This window comes from Marmota monax, unplaced genomic scaffold (assembly GCF_021218885.2).
Source record: "Marmota monax isolate L192 unplaced genomic scaffold, Marmota_monax_Labrador192_F-V1.1 WCK01_AAM20220418_F8-fsc00068, whole genome shotgun sequence".
Classification (NCBI taxonomy): Eukaryota; Metazoa; Chordata; class Mammalia; order Rodentia; family Sciuridae; genus Marmota; species Marmota monax.
In genome coordinates, this window is record NW_026692352.1 from 2,839,859 (window position 1) to 2,863,058 (window position 23,200).

The window sequence follows — 23,200 nt, forward strand, 5'->3', positions numbered from 1 at the left end:
GCCTTGCACATGTAGGGCCCTGGGTTCAATCCTCAGCACCACATAAAAATAAATAAATAAAATATAGGTATTGTATCCAACTACAACTGAAATTATATATATATATAAAGAATGGGACTGGGGTTGTGGCTCAGTGGTAGAACACTCACCTAGCATCTCTGAGGCCCTGGGTTCAATCCTCAGCACCACATATAAATAAATAAAATAAAGGTATTATGTCCACCTACAACTAAAAAATAATAAATAAGTAAAAGTTTTAAAAAATGGCAAAGAAGCCATCATACTCTTCAGGAAAGTGAACTTAATCTAGTATTTCAAATAAAAAATTAGTGATTAAAGAAATAACAGTGCATTTTCTCTTACAAAGCAAGCATAAGCAAGCACTACTACTGGTTCTCTGGATACCTATCAAGAACTCTTAAAATGTTCATATTCAAACATTAAATTAAATAAGCCAGACATTAAAGGATAAATTTGCATTTGTGTATGTGCATCTATGTTTTACTTGGAATTGAACGCAGGGTTTTGAATATTATAGGCCAGCACTCCACTATAGCGCTACATCCACAACACTTTTTATTTTGAAAGAAGGTCTAAGTAGCCCAGGCTGGCCTCAAAGTTGTGATTCTCCTGCTTCAGGTAAGAAGTAGCTAAGATTATAGCCATACCACCTCACTCGCCTGAAATGGATAAATACAGTATAATCTCACTTATGAGGTGGGCAAACTCTTAGAGACAGAAAGTAGATTTGTTAATGGTTACAGAGTTTCTGTTTGGGGTGATGAAGAAGTTTTGAAAATAGTTATACAACACTGTAAAATATCTATATATAAATATTAAAATGCCCTATATATGTTTATTTAATATTTTATATATATTATACACACACACACACACACACACAAGCATTCTACCAACAGAGCTATTTCCCAACCCACAATATAATATATACAGATATATATATTTGGTACTGGGGATTGAACCCAGGGGCATTTTACTACTAAGTTACATCTCCAGCCCTTTTTATTTTTATTTTTTGAGGGAGTCTGAGAAGGAGGATGATGAGTTCAAAACTCAGCAAAAGAGAGGCAGGAAGCAACTCTGTGAGACCCTGTCTCTAAGTAAAATACAAAATAAGGCTGGGGATGTGGCTCAGTGGTTGAGTACCCCTGAGTTCAATCCCCAGTACCAAAAAAAAAAAAAAAGAAGAAGAAGAAGAAGACAATAAAAAAAAAATGGTTACCAGGACAGGAGAACAGTGCTGATTGTTGCACAATGTCAATAAAAAAAAAAATTTATATATTCATAAGGAGAATGATCAGAAATCTTCTCTGCAGTATTATTTGAAGACAAAGAAATAGAAAATAACCTTAACATCTGTTGACAGGAAATGAATAAATACACTTTGGTAGATTCACAGATCACGTTACTACAGAGTAGCTAAAATAAACTTAAACTACTTGTGTCAAAATAGGCTAAGAAAATTACATATGTACAGTAAAAGGTCATTATATGACATTTATATAGCATATTATGTTGTGGACACATTCAATATGTATAACAACATGCATGGGCCTCATAAATATCAAATTCAGGGAAATATTTAGCAATGGGAAGAAAAGGAGGATATAGGATGGGAGAATTTGAAGTGTTTCTTTTCTTATTAAAACAATCAAAAAAATACAACCCTAAAGTTCCTATGTCGAAATGCTGGGTGATGAGTACTTAAATTTCTCTTGTATTATCCTCTACACTTTTCTGTCCATTTTAAATATTTAATAATAATTTTTAAAAAGTATAGGCAAGAAAAAAAATAAATGAAAAAAGCATCTATAATTTTAAAAAAATTAGGATACAGCCACATGACAAAATATTATGCAGTTATTAAAAATGTGTATTTGTGGGGCTGGAGTTGTAGCTCAGTGGGGAGAGCACTTGCCTTGCAAGTGTGAGGCACTGGGTTTGATCCTAGCACCACATTAAAACAAATAAAGGCACTGAGTCCATATACAACTAAAATTTTTTTTAAAAAATGTGTTTGTTGGGTACTGGAGGCAGGGTTTAATTAAGTTGCTGACAATCTAGAGGATCTAAGTTGCTGAAGCTAGCCTTGAATGTGTGATCTGTGATTCTCCTGCCTCAGCCTCCCAAGTTGCTAGGATTGCAGGTATGTACCATTGCACCTGGGAAAATGTGTTACATAATTTTAAAGACATGGGGAAATACTCAAGAAATGTTGTTGGGCTGGGGGTATAACTCAGTGGTAGAGCAAGACACTCAAGGTTTTTCAAGATCCAGCATGCCAACTTCCCTTTCATCCTCATTTTCAGCTCATTTTAAAATATTATCTATATCAGGCACATTTTTTCCAAACATGCCAGGCACTTTTTATGCTCTGTGTCTTTGCCCACAGTGTGACCTTCCTGAAATGTCCTGTCTTCTAAACTTGTTGGACTACTATTCATCTTTATAACCTGGCTCAAATGCTTTCTCTCATGTCCCTTCTCACAACTGTTCTGTCCTTTATATGTTCCCATACTGCTTGTTCCTCTACACACTTTATTTCATTCCCATGTGGGTCAATGCTCCTAGTGAGTAGAAACCATCTTATTTGGCTCTACTTGCCACATTTGCACAAAATGGGTATTAAATAATGTTGTCCTGGGTTCGATCCTCAGCACCACATAAAATAAAATAAAACTATAATAAATAAATAAATAAATAAACAAACAATGTTGCCCAACTGAATGATAGCCAGCATGCCCTTATCCAGTAAATTCTTTCAGTGAGGCAGCCAGTAAAGGCAACTGATCAAATAAGAGTCCCTCTAATTTCAAGTCATATACTTAGCATGAGTAACAGGCAGAAAATGTCATGGACCTGCCACTTTAAGGGGATTGGCAAACTGGACTGTGTATACACAATCCTAATTAAAACTAAAGGGCACCGAGGGGAAGTGAAATAGGGAGATTAAGAGGCGTGGATTCTACAGGTTAAGTCCTCCCCAGTTAAGAGCCCTCATCTTCTACACTAGTGCTTCGTGAGCTCACTAAGCAGCCTATTCTCTCTTGGGATCACCTGTAGGATCTAATGATTGAAAAGCAACTGATTGGGTCACTTTGTCTCTCCAGCAACTGGCTCTGCTCTTGGGCACTTAACTTCTAATTGTGGTTACATGGGGCTTTTTCCTCTAAATGAATCCCACTGCACCATTCAGAGAATTCCTTTTAAAGAAAAGCTTGAAATTAACAACAGCAGGGAAGAAAGTAATTCAATCCTCCAAATCACAATATACATACTGTCCATTTTGATGAAAGTCACCCCCCACCTCCTTTAAACAATAGGTCCTCCCAAGGAATGACTTCTCGGGCACGAGCATGTCCTGTGATTGTTTTTCAGGAGAAAGCTCCCAGTGCCTGCTTCTCATTAAACAGCTACTTCATGTTTGATCACCCAGCTGTGACTGTTGACTGCAAGTTGCAAGGAGTCACTATAATTTAGGGGTAAAAGGAAATTCCACTCCTACCCACAGTAGTCAAGCAGCTTCACACAAAAAGTTCCCCACCTTGAATCTTCTTAGGCCTACCTGATTTTCAGATCTAACATCTCTTAACCTTTTCAACACACAAATGAGGCAAACCAGGACTACAATAAGAAAAGGAATTGCAAATACTCATATAGTGACAATGTTTTTTTGATGGTTTGGCACTGGGGATCTAGTGACAGAATCTTTTGACCAGGATGCCTAAAACCTCATTTTATTAATGTGTTATCAACAAGACCACCATTTACAGGAATAGATTCCTGGGTACTATAAATCACCTAATTTGAGTGTGGTTACCTTAACAGCTCCTCTGTTTGACCCCACACTCCAGACCTCCAGCCTGCCCCCAACCCTTGTTCAAATCTACAACTGTTGACAAAAAAAAAAAAAGAAAGAGAAGAAAAAAAAATCAAAGAAGTGACTTAATACATCATTTCTTCACTTCTTCTACAAAAGACTAGAGCTATCTAATCATTTGCTTCAACCACACCACCTGGGGTTCATCCTGGCTGACTCTGGGGACTAGTAAGCATCAGCTGCCAAGAAGATGGAACTGCAGTGGCTCCTCAGCTGCAATTTCCTATAGCAAATGTTCCAAACCCCTTTTCAACTCTCAACATATTTGTGATTTGAGAGGATTACCAAGAGAAAGGCTAATTTTTCTTTACTATCTGGTCACCTTGACCTAGAAGCAAGAGTATGCACCATGAGTATAAAGGAAAGTGACTCCTATTTAGCAAACAATTCCCATCTTACTAAACCAGATGAAAACCATAATCAAAGTACTCCTTAGCTGTGCATAGTGGCACACCCCCATAATCCCAGAGACTCCAGAAGCTAAAGTATCACAAATTTGAGACCAGCCTCAGCAACTTAGTGAGACCCTGTGTCAAAATTTAAATAATATAAAAAAAGGTTGCTCAGCAGAATGTGAGTTCAATCCCCAGTACCAAAAAAAAAAAAAAGTGTCTCCTTAGTAAGACATTAATTTACTCTAGGAAATTATCACTGCTCAAAATAGCTACAAAACATTTATTTCTTTGGGAAGTACTTTAAATATCACTCTGTGTGAAATACAGAAAAAATTAAGCCTTATTTTTTTTATAGTCACAGCTCATTCTTCACCAAAAAAAAAAAAAAAAAAGGTGGGGGGATTGCTTTGCTTGATTCTTTGGCTCACAGTATCTTCTGGCTATTTGCAATAACTGACTCCACCAAGCAAAAGTGAAGATTTGTTACCACTAAGGATACTCAAAAGAGTGGCTCAGAAGTCAAAAAAAGTGTTCTGAGCATCAGCAGCACACCAGAATAAATGTAAAGCTGAGAACACACTTTAAGAGGGACAAACTTACAAACATTGTAATTATCCCACAATTACAATGGATATGTACAGTACAATCATACATTACATAATCATAAATTCTGACCCTGAAAAAAAATCTAGAGATCATATAATCCAAATGTCTATTTTTATATATGAGAAAACTCCAATCCATTGAGGTTAGGCAATTTGTTTCTAGTCGAATTAGTAGCAAGAGCTAGGACTAGAAAATTCAGATATCCTGGCTCCAAAAAAAAACATCACATATTTATCCATACAGCTTCCTATTTTCAGCTCCTCACTTTTGTCTTCCATTCCCCTGGGGAAATAATTTGGAACAATAAAGCATACCAGGAATGGTTCTGAAACACAGTAGCAGAGAAATGGACTTAAGACCAGGGCCTCCCTGTGGTGACCCAAGGTTAGTGTCTGGCTCACAAGAATTCTGGCAATCTACCTCAGAGAGGGGTCAGTGAAAACTTCTGGATACTCCCCCTCACAACTGGAAAAATCTTGGTACACCTTCTACAATAACATGTTTGCTATAAGTGATTGAAAGAAGGTTACTTTGAAGAACCTTAATCAGGGAAAAATAAAACAGCAGAGGTCCCATTTAGGAAAAAGTTGATATATGAAAAAGCAAAGGGACGGCAGGAACCATCTTGGCTTACCTCTTGGCAGACAGCCTGCGCAGGCCAGGCGAGAGTGATCCCAGGCAGTCTGGATTCAAATTAGTCTCTACCCAGGAAAAAAGGGGCAAAGCGATAGGAATGCTTCTTCATTCCGCCTTCCCACCACTGTTGGTCAGCTCAGCGTCATCATCCTGGACAACCCTGGTGTTGTATAGATCAGACAGCAGGGAGAAGGGAAGCCATGTGGGCCAGGTCAATGGAATGAGTCAGTGGCAGAGCAGGAAGAGTCACTGGGGCAGAAATTCTGGCCTCCTGTGGCAAGAATGCCAAACCACACCCCCAGAACTGAGGAGGCTGAACTGGTCAGAACTGAGGAGGCTCTGCCCTATCAGGATTCCCGTCTCTAAACCAGAAAAGGTCCTTCCTCCAGAGGCTCCACATCAATCTTATTTTCAAGAATGTTTCCAAAACCTTGCACAGTTTTCTTCTCCTAAAACATCAGACCTTGGTTTAACTTCCCAAATCCTCCACTGTGTGATCATAAGTCATTTATTCACCATTATTTGCCACTGTTCCATGAGTAGACTGGGAACTAATCAAGCCAGTCTTCCCACTTCTGTGCATGAGCCAAGACCTGTCTCATTCTCATGCCACCAGGAGTAGCAAACTCACACACCTTCAGGGGTCAGGCTGGTCACAGAAATGAATGTTCCAGTAGGACATGTGGAAGAACTAGGGAACACTGTGCCCTCCTCAAGGCATTCAAATATTTTAATTGAAATATTAATGTAATACTTCACTGTGAACACCACAATAACCTTTTAAATAGTTAAGTCTTTTTATCTTGCAAGTGAGGAAACTTCCCTATAGTTAGGCAGCTAGCAAAACACAGTTTTTAGACCTGTCTGAAGAAATCAAGCATTCTGTACCACTAGGCTTCCCAGCAGTACAAACACCACAAAAGACAGAGGTCTCAAATTCATTTTTCATGAGATACAACCTAAATAGTGGATGAGAGGCCCATATCACAGCTTATCTAACTAACCATTCACAAGTGTCTCAGATTCTGTCTTCCAGCCAAAGCCTTCCTGGTTATTCCAAATCCTACTAAATTTCCTCTTCTCTTGATTCCTATAGGATTTCCAAATGAGCCAGCACAATCAAGTGCTAAATTATATACTGCCTTGCAAAAGTGGATTCTGCTGCTGTGTATTTTAGTTTTAGCTTCACTAATCAGACTAATGATAAACTTACATAATCCCCAACCAAAAATGTTTAACTTTAATCAAGAAAAAAACAATCACACAAATCCAAATTAAGAGACATTCCGAAAAACAACTAATCTGAACATTTTAAAAACATCAATACTATGGGGCTGGGGTTGGTGGAGTGTTAGCATGTGTGAGGCACTGGGTCAATCAACAACAACAAAAATTTTTTTAAAAATCAGTACTATGAAAGACAAAAAAGAATACAAGGTAAAATAAGCCAAATCTGGTGGCACACGCCTGTAATCCCAGTGACTCAGGAGGCTGAGGCAGGAGGAATGCAAGTTCAAAGATAGCCTCTGCAACTTAATGAGGCCCTAAGCAACTTAGCGAGACCCTGTCTCAAAATAAAAAATAAAAAGGGCTGGGATGTGGGTCAGTGGCTAAGCACCCATGGGTTCATTTCCTGGTACCAAAAAAAAAAAAAAAGAAGAAGAAGAAGAGTGAGATTAAAGAGGCTGGAGCTGGAACTCTGTGATAAAACATTTGCTTAGCACGTGATGCACAAGGCTCTGGATTCAATTCTCAGTACCACAAAAAAGAAAAAAAAAGAATGAAAGAAATAGAAACTGGGGGCAGTGGTGCTGTGAGGCACACCTATAATCTTGAGGCTGAGGCAGGAGGATCACAAGTTCAAGGCCAACTTAATGAGACACCTTTTCAAAAAAAAAATTAACAGTTTTAGGTACAGCTCAATAGTAATCCCTGTTCAATCTACAGTATTGCAAAAAAGAAAAGAAAGAGAATAAAGGGCTGGGGATGTGGCTCAAGCGGTAGCGCGCTCGCCTGGCATGCGTGCAGCCCGGGTTCAATCCTCAGCACCACATACAAACAAAGATGTGTCCACCGATAACTAAAAAATAAATATTAAAAAAAATTCCTCTCTCTGTCTCTCTCTCTCTCTCTTTAAAAAAAAAAAGAAAAAGAAAGAGAATAAAGAACTGCTTTCACCAGGCAGGCACAATGGCACACACCTGTAATCCTAGTGACCGGAGACGGAGGCTGATGATGGAGGATCGCACAAAGTCTCCACAATTTAGTGAGAAGCTGTCTCAAAATTAAAAATAAAAAGGACTGAGGATGTGGCTCAGTGGTAGAAAGCCCCTTGGTTCAATCCCCAGTCTACCCCCACCCCCACCCCAACAAGCGTGTGCAAGCGCTCTCTCTCTCTCTCTCTCTCTCTCACACACACACACACACACACACACACAACTGTTCAAGGTTAAAGCCAGGCTAAAGAAATGACAAAATCATAAGTACATGTAGTGCATGATCCCTCAATGGATGCTGAATAGAAAAAAAAAGTGTTATAGGAGTTACCTTTGGGAAGATTTCAGAAATCCAAAGTATTGTATTCAAGATTTATTTGAATCAATGGTAAATTTTCTGAGTGTTAATAGAAGTGTGGTTATATAGGAAGATATCCTTTTTTAGGAAATACATGCTGAAACATTTAGGGATGAAGTAATATATGCATATCTAATAGTCAAAAGGGTGAGATAATGAAGGATACAGAGCCAATGTGACAAAATGTTAATACTAGATGAATGTAAATGTATACAAGTATTTGTTATATTATTCTTTTGAAGTATCTGTAGGTTTGAAATTGTTCAAAATAAAAAACTGGTAAGGAGGGAAATCCTGCATTATATACTTTTTCATATACTCAGCTGGGTGAGAGGCAGTAGGCAATCATTCACTGCCTGAGGAAACTGGGCTCTGGAGGCTAGCAACCTGACAGAGTCCATTTTCCTGCAGTTCATGAGGGGTACAGCAGGAGCTCTCAGGGAACAAGAGGATTCTCCAAAACTTACACCATCATGCCACAGGAAATCTAGAAAAGCAGGAAATCAAAGCTATTACATTATTTCCTCACTCTTCACTAAGGCCATCAGAGAAGTACAGACTCAACAAATGCCCACAACAAAGCAGAATGCAGCTGCTGTGCACACAGAGCACCAAGTATTAAAGTCACAATGCATCCACCTTGCCACAGAGCACCAAAAACTTTACAGCCTGTAAACAAGTGACCCTGGCAAGTCATAGGACAGTACTCACGTGGTCAAATAAATATGTCTGAAATATATGCAGTCTTTACTCCTTGCCAGATAAACTAGTTCTCAGCTGTAATAAGGCAGAAGAAATCTACAAGGATTAATCACTGGCATTTCCTGCACTAGCTTCAAAGAAACTGGCCCTTAAATAGGACAGAAAGAGCAGGTGACACAGTTGCCAACAGGGGCCTCAACACAGGAGCAGGCTGTGCAATAAAGCCCTCTTTCCCTTCTACAGCCACAAGATTCTATCAAGTGACCCCTTGTTAGGGCGACTGACTACCCAATAGCCAACCCTTATCCTTGGTTCTCTCCTGCTCTCAATGACCTCGCTCTTTTTTACATAGCTCCTCTCCCAGTCTACCAGAAGGAATAGTCAAAACTATTTCCCCCAAACTTCCATTAACTGTAGTAAGATCTATAGTACCATAACATGGAGCTTCTTTCTCACACCTACAATGTTCAGGGTTTTTTTTTTTTTCTTTTTCTTTTTCTGGTACTGGGGATTAAACCCAGGGAGTATACCACTGAGCTACATCCCCAGACCTTTTATTACAACAGATTCTTGATAAATTGCCCAGGCTACCTTAGAACTTGCAATCCTCCTGCCTCAGCCTCTCCAGAAGCTGGGGTGTCACCATGCCTAGCCCACGTTTAGGATTTTACCAAAGACTCAAAATGAAGACATATAAGGCCTGCTTGTCAAACTATGGAATTAAACTATAAAGAACAGAAAATGCATGCTTTTAGATGTTACCTGACAAAAATAGCTTAGCAAGTTTGATGTTACCAAAAACAACAAGAAAAAATTTAATAGAAGTAAATGTAAAGTTCTGTGTTTGGCATTAAAAAATAAAATAAAATAAAATAGAAATGGTAGAGACTAATTCACCTGTTACTATTAAAATGGCTGCCTTACCAGGCACAGTAATGCACAACTGTAATCCTAGCACCTCAGGAGGCTGAGGCAGGAGAATTGCAAGGTTGAAACTGGCCTCAGCCACTTAGTGAGACCTTGTCTCAAAATAAAAAGGACTAGGGATGTAGCTCACTAGTAGATCACTTGCCTCACATGTGAGAGTTCCTGGGTTTGATCTCCAATACTGCAAAAAATATATATATTTTTTAAATGTTTGAGACTGGGGTTGTGGCTCAGTGGTAGAGCACTTGCCTAGCATGTGTGGGGCCCTGGGTTCGATCCTCAGCACCACATAAAAATAAACAAATAAAGGTATTGTGTCCATCTACAACTAAAAAAAAAAAAGTATATATATAAAAATAAAAGTTTAAGGTTGCCGGGCATGGTGGTGCATGCCTGTAATCCGAGCAGCTTGAGAGGCTGAGACAGGAGGATCATGAGTTCAAAGTTCAAAGCCAGTCTCAGCAATTTAGCAAAGCCCTAAGCAATTCAGTGAGACCCTGTGTCTAAATAAAATACAAAATAGGGCTGGGGATGTGGGTCAGTGGTTGAGTACCCCTGAGTTCAATTCCCAGTACCAAAAAAAAAATGTTTAAGTCTAGGCATGGAGGTGCATACCTTTAATTCTAGTGACTCAGGAAGCTGAGGCAGGAGGAACACAAGTTCAAAGCCAGCCTCAGCAACTTCATGAGACCCTATCTCAAAAGAAAAAAATTAAAAAGTGGGGTGGGGATGTAGCTCAGTGATAGAGTATGTCTGGGTTCTATCCCCAGTACCACCACCGGGAAAAAAAAAAAATTTAAATAAAAACATAATGGCTGCCTGCCAGTAGGGGAAAGGCATCTATGGTGAGGGTATCACTCGGTATACTCTCAATGAAACACAAATCTGACAGAAGAGCTATCCATGCAGACTATTACCAATGCAGTCTCAAGTTATTTAGCAGAAGGTGACACACAGTGCCCCCACTTCTGAAGAGCAAAGTGAAAGTAAATGCAGAGGAAAAATGCCAATAACCATGCTAAAGGGTCTGGAAGGAGTATGTCATGCTGAACACAGGACAGAATATAAATAGGGAGGGAGGGAGGAGGGGACATAAAACTTTCAAATATACGCATGCCTGTAGTGCAGATGAGGAGAAAGACTTATGAGTCCCTCACAAGAAGATAAAACCAGCAGGGCATGGTGGCACAAACCTGTAATCCCAGAGACTCAAGAGGCTGAGACAGGAGGATTGCAAGTTCAAAGCCACCCTCTGTAATTTAGCAAGGCTCTAAGGAACTTAGCAAGACCCTGTCTCAAAATAAACTAAAAAAGAAAAGAAAAACACAGAATTTATGATTGAAAGTTATAGGGAGATAGACTGTGGCCTGTCAAAGGGAAGACTTTTCACCATATTGTAGAAGTTAAGAATGTAGAATATGGGCTGGGCGCAGTGGCACATGCTTGTAATCCCAGCAGCGCGCAAGAAGCTGAGGCAGGAGGATCCCAAATTCAAAGCCAGCCTCAGCAATTTCATGAGGCCCTCAGCAACTTAGTGAGACCTTGTCTCAAAATATAAAAAGGGCTGGGGATATAGCTCAGTTGTTAAGTGCCCATGGGTTCAATCCCCGGTACCAAAAAAAAAAAAAAAAGAGAGAGAGAGAGAGAGAAATGTGGGATATGTAATTCAGAAGGCTTGGACTAGGACACCAATGGCACCATCTACAAACTGTGTGGCTTTAAGTAAATGACCTAATCTATCTTTTTCTCAGTTTTCTTCCCTATAAAAAGGAACAATAATCATAATAGAATTTGCCACTTTGAGTTTTGGGAAGTAGTTCATATAAAGTGCTTAAAACAATGTCTTGGGCTGTTGATGTAGCTCAGTTGGTAGAGTACCTGCCTCACATGCACAAGGCCCTGGGTTCAATCCCCAGCACCTCCAAAAAAATAAAAATAAAAAACTGTCTCATTCTTAGTATATACTGAAAAAAATGTTAGCTATATTATTAACTGTTGGTATTATCAATTAGATAACCTGAAAACCTTTCTACTAAATATGCCTGAAAATGCTTAGAAAAATAAAGAAACATTCTTTTAGACTGTGCCAGTTATTAAATTCTTGTGTCTCATTTCCACCCCTATTCCATTAGGCTCTGCTCTGTGATGCAGGGGTTTGGACTCCACCAACTCCATTTCACTCTTACCAGCTGGATCCCTGTTAAGTTCTGTCAACAGGGGGTGCTGAAGGGAAAATGGAGAGCAAAGGCTATCTGGGACTTCCTCCTTCCTGTCACCAGCTGTTTCTTGAGGACAACATTTGTTCCACCCAGTTTTTTTTAAACATCTAGACCCAGCCTCATTATGCCCTTCAGAGGCACCTGAATCAGCTGGGCAGAGTGCCACAGTCTGGCTGGGCACAAAATAACCGAGCCGCCACGAGGCACTTGTAGGTTCAAACAGGAACTACTTTATTGCCTGAACTCTCACCCGCACTCCACGCGCGCGCTTCCTGGGAACTCTCACTCTCCACCGGGCTCTGCGCAAACTCCACGGGAACCCCGGGAACCCCGCGAGAACTCAACGGAACTCAAAAGTAGCGGGCGCCCGAGGCAGCAGGAGCCGCCCTATTGCTGGACAGCAAGGGTCTATATACAACTGAATACACAGCCTATTTCAATCCAGCATCATCCAGTCACAGCAATTATACACAGCTTAACTTAATTATCATCATCTTAATGGCTCGCTGGCGTCACCTCTCAACCACTCCTTCTGGCAATGCCAGGCGCCATCCTGACTTGGCTGTGGCTCTCAACATTTCCCCCCTTCTGTTTAATTAAACAACAAGCATGTGGCTTAGGGACCGTGCCTGTCTTAGGTTGTCCAATACTACATATGGTCTTTATCTGTCATCAGATGAGCTGACCTCAAGGCGTCAGCCTCCTGTCTTAGGTTGGTACCATTGCAATTGGATCTTACCCATCATTGACTACCAGCCCAGCATACAGCCATACTTGTGGATAGCCTTTGCACCAGTAGGGGGGTGACGTTCTTTGCCTCACCTCTGTTGGCCCCCAAATTTTAGCTGAACGACCATCACAAGCAGAAGGGAGGAGGATACAAAAATGCCACGACACCAAGCCAATTGACGGCTCCTTTGGAAAAATTGTACCACTGATGACACCATCAGCAAAAATACCCCGGCACTACCACAAGTTGATGCACCAACAGATAGTTCACAATGCATACAAGTGATACATAGTCCAGGCAAGTTCTGCAAGCAGTTCAAAGCAGAGAAATCTATTAATATGTCCATTCCCTCCCAAAGTAAATCGACTCCTTGATTGAGCATCACTTGTTGAGTTACATTATTTATTGATGTATCAGTTTATACAGTTTGTTGTGATAGCTACCACAGAAGCTGTAGTTTGGTTTTATCTTTGTCTTCACCGGCACTGAGATGAAGATAGGAATTCTGGCAATGATGGCTAAAAAAAAAATTATGTAACATTCCAGCAGGCACTAAAAGAAAGCAATTTTCTAAATAATTTAGTATCCTGCATAGAATTAGATATAATGAAAAGGAAAGGTGAAAGTAAACAAACAGATCTGTTAACCTTCTATTTTGTTCACATTTTAAAACAATCCTCAACAGATGTTTACCCAATTTAAATTAAACCATTTAAATCACGTGAATAATAAAAAATATTTGGATCCATTTTTTCATGAGCGCTCCTCATATATGATATATGGACATACACACATACAGACATACAACACAAAACACAAGTGTGCACAAATAATACAATACATACAACACATAACATAATAGTAAAGGCCTTGTAGCTTTTCACAGGTGAAATCTACATTGCAATGTTTAAAAACTCCACAGTCAAAAAATAGAACTGATCAGAAAAACATTAACCTAGGTCTGTATGAGCTCAAAAAATAAAATAGAACTTCATGATGTGGGAAAGGGCAATAATAAAATAGATATTGAAAAAAGCATCCTGGTTTCATTAGCCTCCAGGTGTGGGAGAACCACTGTCGCATATGTAAGGATAGCCAAACTGGAGTTCTGGATATCAGCTGTTCTGGATTTGAGCCAAATCATCTTCTTTTTGGTCTGTAGAAATCGTTTTAGTTAATCTCTCTGAAATCCAAATCAGCTGCTGTTCTCCCTGTGGAAACACACAAACAGACCCCCGACTCCGGACAATCACTGGGTCAGGACCTTTCCATTGTCCTGTTAGAATATCCTTGGGCTTATGTACATTTTTTGGACACATGTGCCTTTCTGCAGCACTAAGCCCTGATGAATCCAAATTTAAAAAGTTTAGAGTAAAAAGGGTTGTTTTAAGTTTATCTTTGGGGGATATATACCCCTTCCCAATTCCCTCTTTTTGCTTTAATAAGTACATTTTAATAGTTTGATGAGCTCTTTCAACTATGCCTTGTCCCTGTGGATTTTATGGGATTCCTGTTATATGAGTAATGCCAAATGATGAGCAAAATTGCTTAAAAGAGGTAGAAGTATAGCCAGGGCCATTATCTGTTTTTAACTGTTTTGGAACGCCCACAGTGGCAAAATTTTGTAAGCAATGAGCTATAATATCTTTAGTTTTTTTCTCCGGCATGAAGGGAGCCCATCAAAAATCCAGAAGAAGTATCAACTGTAACATGCAAATATTTTAATTTTCCAAATTCTGGCAAGTGTGTGACGTCCATCTGCCAAATATGGTTAGGTATCAGTCCTCTAGGATTGACTCCAAGATTAACTTGTGGTAAAAATCACACAATTTGGACATTGTTTTATTATTTGTCTAGCTTGTTCCTTAGTTATTTTAAAACACTTTTTTAAAGTATTTGCATTGACATGGAAGGATTTATGAAAATTGTAGCTTCTTCTAGTGTAGAAAAAAATACGTATGTCATGTGTAGCTTTATCTGCTAAATCATTGCCCAAACTAAGGGCTCCAGGCAAACCTGTATGTGCCCTGATATGTCCTATAAAGAATGGATCTTTTCTGTCCCAGATTAGACTTTGTATAGTGGAAAACAAAGAGAAAACAGTAGAGGAAGGGGAAATCCTACCAGCATCTTCAAGGGATACTATAGCATTAACTATATACTGACTATCAGAAAATAAATTAAATATAGAATCTTTAAACATCATAAAAGCTTGTAATACTGCATTAAGCTCTACCTTTTGAGCTGATTGTTTGGGTATTAAAAATGTAAAAGTTTGATCATGGGTAACTACTGCTGCTGAACCATTATTTGACCCATCAGTGAATATATTTGGAGCATTCATGATAGGTATTTTTCTTGTCATTTTTAGAAAAACTACAGGATGCGAAGACCAAAAAGACAACAAAGGATTAGACAGTAAGTGGCTTTCAAATGTAACATTAGATTTACACATGATTATTGCCCAAGTATTTAACTCATTAGCTAACTCATCAATTTGATCCATAGTATATGGAGTAATAATTTTATTGGAAGAAATTCCAAACACTCCCTTTACTACTTTTATTCCTTTGAGTATTAATTGTCCTACAGCCTCAGGATACCTAGTAAGAATAGTGTTAGGAGAATAAGATAAATGTATCCATAATAATGGACCTTCTTGCCAAAATACTCCTGTAGGAATATTTTTTGTTGGTAGTACAATAAATAATAAAGGCAAACTTATATCATTTCTATCCAAATGCATATTTTCCATATATGTTTCAATGATTTTTAATGTCTTTCTTGCTTCAGGCGTTAACATGCAGGGTGAATTAACATGCGGGGTGAATTTGGATCTGATAGAACGTTTAGGATATCAAATAAAGGTCCCAACTCTCCTGTTGGTATGCCTAGATAAGGCCTTATCCAATTTATATCTCCTAATAACTTTTGAAAGTCATTAAGTGATTTGAGTAGATCTACTCGTATTTGAATTTTTGGTGGACGGACCATGGTTGAGGATAATAGAACTCCTAAATAATTAATTGGAAACTTTAATTTTACTTTATCTATTGCTATCTCTAGATTATAATATTTTAATAAATTTTTAAGTGTGGCATAACATTTTAGCAATGTGTTTTTATCTTTGTGTGCTAATAATACATCGTCCATATACTGAAATATTTATAGTTCAGGATTTTGATTTCTAAGTAGCTGGATTGCTTTGTTAACATAAATTTGACACATAGTTGGGCTGTTAGCCATCCCTTGAGGGAGTACTTTCCATTCATATCTCTGATCAGGACCTTCATGATTCAACGCAGGGACAATAAATGCAAAACGTGGACTATCCTCAGGATGAATTGGAATTGAAAAAAAAAATCTTTAATATCTATAACTAAAACATACCAGGGTTTGGCAAAGCAGACAATTGAGGAATCCCCGATTGAGCAGGTCCCATAATAACCATCTCATTATTAATGGCTCTTAAATCTTGCAATAATCTCCATTTACCAGATTTCTTTTTGATGACAAAAATGGGAGTATTATGGGGAGATACAGAAGGTTGTATATGTCCCTCCGCTAACTGTTGTTTGACCAGGTCATGGGCTGCTTGTATCTTTTCTTTAGTCAGGGGCCACTGAGGAACCCATACTGGCCTTTCTGATTTCCAAGTAATTTTTATTATCTCAGTGACCCCTCCTGAAAACCCAATCCATGTCTGTCTGTTCCTTGATCTATTTGTATTGGTGCTATACCTTGTTCTTGTTCTCCTAATCTTTTTCCTTTCCTAAAACCTTGTCTAGCCATAATAGTGGGCGCATTTGGATTGATTTTATTTGTTAATGTCAAACCTAATTGATCTAGGACATCTCGTCCCCATAAATTTATAGGAAGATGATCCAATACATATGGCTGTATAGTTCCTTCACATCCTTCAGGATCCTTCCAATCTAATACCATTGCACTTCTATGGGGATTAGTTGCCACTCCTAGGCCTTGAAGCGTTTGAGTGGCTTGTTGTAACGCCCAATGTTTTGGCCATTCTTGACGAGAGATGATGCTAAGGTCTGCACCTGTATCCAGTAGACCATTAAATTCATGTCCTTAAATATTTAGTTTTAGCATGGGGTGATAATCTAAATTTAAAGCAAGCATAGCCCAATCTACACCTGTGGAGCCTAATCCCCTGGAACCCCTTTCTATACTACGGCTGGAAAATTTATCATGTAGGCTGGGTATTATTAATAACTGTGCTATTCTATCTCCTGGTGAAATTACTGATATACCCCTTGGAGAACTGGCTATAATTTTTACTTCACCTTCATAATCGGGATCAATTACCCCAGGACTTATCATAGTCCTTTTAGAGTAGAAGAACTGCGTCCCAATAATAAGCCTACTGTTCCTTGGGGAAGAGGTCCTTTTACCCCTGTGGGAATGATTTGAACTCCCATCTTTGGAGTTAGTACTGCTCTGGCCGAGGCGCAGATGTCCAATCCTGTGCTCCCTCTGGTTTGTCTAATGAGGTATCTAATGTATAATGTGTCCTGGGCACTACCTTGATGGTGTTGCTGGGTTCCTCCAATGCCCCACATATTTGTGGTCATGGGCCCCAGAGCATTGGGCCCCCCGTCCGTTTTTTGGCAATGGAGCCCGATGCTTTTCTCCACGATATCGTGAGTAAACACCTGGTCCTTGCCCGCTTTTTGATAATGGAGTACCCTGTATGGTGGTTTGAGAACGGCATTCATTAGCCCAATGTCTCCCTCTATGGCATTGTGGGCAAATACCCGGTATTCTACCTCTTTGATACCTAGTTTTGTTAAACCCTCCTCCTATGGGGCAACTCCTTTTAAAAATGTCCTGTTTGTTCACAATTGTAGCATGTTTTTGGCCTGGCATCTAAAGCCTGTTGTACTGCAGAGGCCAAGACTTGCCCCTGTTCATTAATGTCTCTACATAATTTAATATATGTATTTAAATTTTCATGTTTCCATGGTCTAATGGCCTCCTTGCACCATCAATTTGCTTGTTCATAGGCTAGCTGTTTAATTAATGGCATTGCTTGTTTTGTATCCCCAAAAACTCTGGTAGCTGTTTGAATAAGCCTATCTACAAATTCAGCGTAAGGTTCATTAGCTCCTTGTATTACCTTAGATAATTGACCTTGTAAATGTCCATGTCCTTGTAAAGTCTTCCATGCCCTAACCGCATCTGCAGCAATTTGTGAGTATATGGCAGGATCATATCCAATTTGTTGCTGCTGACCCTCATAAGGTCCCTTTCCTAACAACATATCTAGATTTCTCTGAGGATAACCGGCTGCTGCATTTCGCCTAAACATCTCCGTGCAAAATTCCTGATTGGCAACCTTCCATAACAGATATTGTCCTCCATTTAGCACAGCTTTGCACATACTAGTCCAATCTGCTGGCGTCGTGTCTAAGTTGGTAATGGATTCGACCATACTTATAGTGAAGGGTGCTTGGGGACCATAGGTTGTTACAGCGTCTTTCAGCTGCTTCACTGTTTTGAAATCTAAAGCACGGTGAATTCTATGCCCTCCTGCCTGCTCAAATACAGGGCATGCTAATCTTTGAGGTCCTGTCTCAGGATCCCATCTATCAACTATGGGGGTTGGGGGCCCCCAGCATATGTTGTCTCCATAGGTGGAGCTGTTGGTTGGACACTTACACCCTCTGGTGATAGAAAGGTGTTAGTAGCAGCCTCCTGTTGTAACTTTTCCCCTGATAGCTCTTCCTCCTTTAAATTTTCTTCCTCTGTCTGACTAGCTCGAGAGACCTTCTCTTTTACTTGATCTAAAATGTCTTCTCCTGACTAAGCAAACAAGATTGTACCAACGTCCATAATGGTAATGTGCCAACTGGCAGAGTTCCTGGGCTTTCCTTTTTTATCCTTTTTAAATCTTCACCATGATGGTTCCATTGTGATATATTTAATAACCCCTTTTTAATGAACCATGGGCTACATTTTTGTATTTTATCAACGTATGCCCTAACTGTTCTTGATTTTACTGGGGTGCCTCCTTCCTCTAACAATTTACTTAACACTCTTTCGGTTTGTTTTTTACTAATTTTTAATTCCATATTTCTGCTATAAAAATAACGCAACCCAACAAGATAACACAAAACAAAACCGAAGCAAAACGGAACAAAAAATCGTTGTATCAGTTTTTCCATTTTCTTGACCTGTGCATTTGTGGTCTATCTCTATCTCTTCTTCAGGGGCGAACAACTTCAAACCTTGAGCCAACCATTTTCCCCAGTTTGCCTGAGAAAGTTCTAGGGACAGGCAGCTTGAAACAAAACAAGAACACATTGTTTTTTGAAATGGTCACCCATTCTCTCCCTCAGGGGCGAGCAATTTCACTTACCCCCAAGCTTCAGGCGTCCCCCGCACGAGCCTCCAAATGCCACAGTCTGGCTGGGCACAAAATAACTGAGCCGCCAGGAGGCACTTGTAGGTTCAAACAGGAACTACTTTATTGCCCGAACTCTCACCCGCACTCCACGCATGCTTCCCAGGAACTCTCTCACCCACCACTGGGCTCCGCACAAACTCCACGGGAACCCCGCGAGAACTCAGCTTAATTTAATTATCATCATCTTAATGGCTCACTGGCGTCACCTCTCACCACTCCTTCTGGCAAAGCCAGGCGCCATCCCGACTCGGCTGTGGCTCTCAACACAGGGCTCCACTGAGTCTGACTCCTAGATCCTCCAGTTAGCTCCCAAGAAACCAGCAGCACTAGGCAACACCCTTTCCTCAGAGAATCTGGGTATAGCTCCTCCAAATCCCTCCAGACTTCACTTCTAGGTTCTGATAACCTCAACCTTCTTGCCTTTTCTTTTTTATCCTGAATGAGGAAGCTATTTAATGCAATTATATCAAAGCTGCTATTAAAGTCTCTTTTTGTCTTTTCACCCTCCCAACAAAAGTTCAAAACTATTTCATTTATTGAGCTCACCATATTAAGAGATGGTTAAATTGGGAGCACAGACCTGTACAGTGGCACACCCCTGTAATCCCTGCCATTTGAGAGGCTGTAACAGTATGAACACAAATTTGAGGCCAGTCTGAGCAGCTTAGCAAGACTATCTCAAAATAATATTTTAAAAAGGTTGACGCCAGGTGTGGTGCCTCACGCCTATAATCCCAGCCACCCAGGAGGCTGAAGCAGGACAACCACAATTTCAAAGTCAGCCTCTGCAAATTTAGCAAGTCCCTAAGCAATTCAGTGAAAACTTGTCTCAAAATAAAAAAGAAAAGGAAGGGGGAAAAGAAAAAAAAAAAGGCTGGGTTTTTTGGGTTCAATCGCTGATTAGGGGGTGGGGGGAGGTGAGGATGTAACTCAGTAGTAGATTGCTTACCCTAACATGTGCAAGCCCTTGGGTTCAATTCCCAGTATCACAAAAAACAAAACAACAACAACAAAAAAAAAAAAAAAAGAAATTGAAGCATAGTAAAAAATTGTAAGCATAATTCTCAAAAAATAACAACAAAAATCCTGAAATTACATTTTTAAAGTGCTAAGAAAAAATAATTAGAAACAGAACACAGCTAAACAATCAAAAATGAAGATAAAACAAAGATGTTTTCCAATAAAGTGTTTATCATTAATATATCCTTACTAAAGTAAACACCTAAAGGATGTATACATCTATTCAACAAAAAGAAAAGAATAAACTGCAAGAAAGATTGGTAACAGCAAATACAGATGGGTAAAATGAAATAATCACTAACAGCACAAAACAATTATTAATTAGAATTATTCAAGGTGAAGATGTATCTTAGTGGTAGAGTCCTTGCTAAGCATGCACAAGGCTCTGCATTCCCTCCTGAGCATTACAAAAAAAAAAAAAAAATCACTCAACATTAATACAGATTTCTTTGGAACAGTCTCATTCTCAGAAGTGCTCATTTTGATTCTGATCAACACTTTTTGATATGTGTAGTATATAGAAGGTAAGAAGCTGAGTTGGCCCCAATACATTCTGACCAATGGCTTTGATCAATTGGGCACAGCCATCAAAATAGCTCCTGATCAGCTGTATTTAGCCATCTGAAGCTGGGCTTTGCCACCTCGCCCCACCCAGCCCCATCCTAACACTTCTAGAACTCAAGTCTTAGTTCAAGGCATTCTTCCCACTTCCATATTCCACAAGTCAAAAAAAAAAAAAAACATTCTAAATAGATTTTCTTTCTTTTTCTTTTGGGTACTGGGGATTAAACCAGGGGTGCTTTACCACTCAGCTATACCCCAAGTTTGTTTGTTTGTTTTTAAGACAGGGTTTTGTTAAATTGCTGAGGCTGGCCTGGAACTTGAGATCCTCTTGCCTCAGCCTCCCAAGTCACTAGGATTACAGTGGCCACCATGCTGAGCTCTAAATATGTTTCTCAATGAGCTTTAAGGTAAGATCTTATAGCTTTGGGGGAGTACAACTTTTGGCTTTGGACTAAGATTCAGGCATTGCAATTAGTCATCATTTTCTTGAATTTGTACCAAAAGAGTGCTTTGTGTTTTTTCCTCTAAAGGAGAAGATACCACACAGGAACAGAGAGGGAGGGAACACATAAACCCACTGAAAGCTTCCTCATATTATCTGAATGCTTGCCTGGGTTCCTGTATATTCACAGGGGTAAAGATCTCCAATCTAGCAGGGGATCATTAACTCCAGGCCAGCCTCAGCAATTTAGTGAAACCCTGTCTCAAATTAAAAGTAAAAAGGAGTGGGGAAAACAAAACAAAACAAAAAAAGGAGTGGGGATACAACATAATGGAAAAGCATCCCTGGATTCAATTTCTAGTAACTCCCCCATAGCCCCCAGGAAAAAAAGTTCCTGGGGTGGGATTGTGGCTCAGCGATAGAGCGCTCGTCTATCACGAGCGGGACCCGGGTTCGATCCTCAGCACCACATAAAAATAAAATGCATTATGCTGTGTCCATCTACACCAGAAAATAAATATTAAAAAAAAAAAAAAGTTCCTGCCCATCACAGAATAGTAACACACCTGACAACCCAGAACTTTGGAAACAAAGAAACAGGTAAAAGACCCAGGAGAAAGGTAAGTGTTTATTTAACCAAGTAAAAGTTATTACATTTTCAGAAGACAGTGCCATTCCAAGAAAGAGGATAGGTTGGGCTGGGGTTGTGGCTCAGTGATAGAGCGCTCCTGCACATGTGCCACCCTGGATTCAATCCTCAGCACCACATAATTAATAAATAAATAGATAGATAGATAGAATGAAGTTGTTGTGTCCCACTACAACTAAAAAATAAATTTAAAAAAAATAGAGAGAATAGCTTAACACTGAGGTTCAAAATTCACTAAAGGAAGAGGGGAAAGCCAGGCTCCTACTGCCTTTCATCCCCCCAAAACACATCATTCCAAGGCACACATTAATGGCCCTGACATGCTCAAATCTTACACAGCCATCAGGATACAATGTCCAAAAAAAACAGTCTCTCATTGTCTAGAGGAGCCAACAAACACACAAAGAGACTAACAACACCAAATGACAAGCACTACCTCAGAGGTAAGCAAAAGAGGGTATGGTATGCACAGGAGGCAACAACTCAGATTCTCTCCCACCCACGACTTTCACACATTTAGAGGTCTTAAATTTGAACTCTCCAAAGTGCTAGCATGAAACACCTTTCCTGATTTGAACCTCACAACAACCCAGGAAGTAGGTAAGATCATAATTGACACCATATGAAAAATGAGACTCTAAATAAATCACCTAGTCAAGACAACACGCAACCCGACCTAGTCCCTTCCCCAGTTCTAATTTATGCCCAACCCTCAAAATCCCAAGTGGAGCCAAACTCGCACTAGCTATGTAATACTGGACAAATTAAACACTATATACCTCAAGGTCCCCACCTGTAATAAACTAAGTATAACAAGGTTTCTAGACAAATTGTTAAAAATATGATTCTTATAAAGGGTGCAACACAATGCTAGAAACGCAGTGGGCGCTCAGGCAATGTTTAGTGGTACTGTTGTTGACAATAACAGGCGAGGACTTTCCGTTACAGGACCCCTCGATTACAGTCCTTTCAGGAACTTGCACTACCCGCCATCCCGGTCGCCCTCAGACAAAATCCCACGGACACGCCCCCAAACAGGCCCTCCCCCTTAGGCCCTCCCACAGCTTCCCTCCCACAAGCCTTACCCCCGATTGACTGTCCCCTTTTAGACTCGGTCACCAAGAAGGGCTTCCGCTCGCACCGACCTCTCCAGCACCCCTTTAGGCCTGGGCATCCCTGCGGGCGCCCAGGCCACACACGAGCAGTGGGCCCGCGCCGGTTACCTGGCCGCGACTCCCCCTCCGCGCCACGCGCTCCCTGGGGTCGCCGCTCGCCGCGGACTCGCGCCAGCAGTGGCAGTCACAATTAGTTTAAACTATGGCCCCGCCCCTTCGCGCCGCCCTCTGATTGGCCCCTGTCAGCTGCTGTCGTTCTAAGGGTACGCTTGAGGACCCAGGAAAAGGAAGTG

At 40.1% G+C, this 23,200-nt stretch overlaps 1 protein-coding gene across 3 annotated transcripts in view; it reads right to left on the minus strand.

The window, feature by feature from the left end:
• The window catches only part of Numa1 (nuclear mitotic apparatus protein 1), an 80,123-nt gene extending 57,033 nt beyond the window's left edge, over positions 1-23,090 (minus strand). The window contains exon 1 of one of the 3 annotated variants that reach the window (XM_046441832.2): positions 23,016-23,090. The gene's annotated coding sequence lies outside the window, so the exon portion shown is untranslated. Of the gene's footprint in view, positions 1-5,536; positions 5,770-22,877; positions 22,992-23,015 lie in introns of those variants that run through there. The other 2 variants (XM_046441833.2, XM_046441830.2) reach the window with 2 other exon arrangements.
• Between the last annotated feature and the right edge of the window lie 110 nt (positions 23,091-23,200).